Consider the following 1389-nt stretch of genomic DNA (forward strand, 5'->3'; position numbering starts at 1 on the left):
CCCCTTTATTCTCTTTACTCTTCTTAGCTTGCAAGTCGGCTGCATCCTGCTCTGCTTCTTTCACCTCGGATTCAGCTTCCTTCATCTCAAACTTCACATTTTCGGCAGCTTCTACATCTCGCTCGGTACTTACTATTTACAGCTGGTCATCTGCCCATTTCTCAATGTTATGACTTTGACATATTCCTTCGGATTGGTCCTAGTGTTGCTCGGCAAAGTCTCTGTTGTCCTCTCTATCAGCATGTTTGAGAGCTGACCGATTTCCACCTAAAGATTACTAATTAAAGCTGAGTTGTTTTGGATCACCATATTAGTCTTTTGCATGTACTGCATAAACATATCCTCAAGTGTCAATTTCTTCTCTTGTTGTGGAAACGGTTGAGGTGGTCTAGCTGGCCCTTGATTATTGCTCCATAAAAAGTTAGGGTGATTTCTCCATCCTGGATTGAACATGTTCGAATAAGGATTGTCTTGACATTGGAAATTGGACACATAATGTGCTTGTTCATAACTCGGTTAAGCAAAAGGATTCCCCACTTGGCAATCTACACTTGGACGATTTCCTACACAATGATCACAAACAACATTAGTTTGAATATCATTAACGTTCATCTTACCTAGTTGTGTGGATAGATTTGCTAACTGGGCCACAATTGTGGACATAGAGTCAAGTGCAACAACGCTGGCCACCTTCCTTGGCATTGCTCTCTTTGCGACTCACTGATAGTTGTTAGATGCCAACTCTTCCAAAAGTTCATATACGGCTTCATGGGTTTTACTCATTAATGCTCCTCCCGCGGCCGCATCAACCATAGATTGATTGGTGGGTCTCAAACCATTGTAAAATGTCTGTACTTGAAGCCAAGCTGAGAAGTCGTGATGCGGACACTTGCGCAATAAGTCCTTGTATTTCTCACATGCCTCATATAATGATTCACCCTCAAATTGGGTGAAGGTAGTAATATCATTCCTTCACTTCGCTATCTTGGCTGGAGGGAAATATTTTGCTAAGAACTTTTGTGCCAACTCCTCCCAAGTGGTGATGATGCCGGGTGGCAAAGAGTTCAACCAAGTTTTTGCTTTTTCCCTAAGTGAGAAAGGAAAAAGTCTCAATCGAATTGCATCATCTGTCATTCTGTTATGTTTAAAAGTATCACAAGTTTCTAGGTAATTTGCAATATGGACATTAGAATCCTCTTGTGACAGCCCCCCAAATTGGAAGGTTTGTTGAATCATTTGAACAATGGCCGGTTTGATCTCAAAGTTATCGGCTTGTATAGCTAGCCGCCTTATACTAGATGTCGCCTCATTGACAGAAGGCATAACATAGTCCCTCAAAGCTTTATTATCTTGATCGGCCATGGTGAATGCAGATGTGGTAGCCGCATG

General features: G+C 41.9%; 1 non-coding gene across 1 annotated transcript; it reads left to right on the plus strand.

Moving 5' to 3' along the window:
- Window positions 1-871: 871 nt before the first annotated feature.
- Window positions 872-978, plus strand: LOC121256811. The gene has a single exon (XR_005939101.1). It is a non-coding gene; the product is annotated as a small nucleolar RNA R71 (small nucleolar RNA).
- Window positions 979-1389: the final 411 nt, after the last annotated feature.

This window comes from Juglans microcarpa x Juglans regia, chromosome 3D (genome assembly GCF_004785595.1).
Source record: "Juglans microcarpa x Juglans regia isolate MS1-56 chromosome 3D, Jm3101_v1.0, whole genome shotgun sequence".
In the NCBI taxonomy this organism is placed as follows: Eukaryota; Viridiplantae; Streptophyta; class Magnoliopsida; order Fagales; family Juglandaceae; genus Juglans; species Juglans microcarpa x Juglans regia.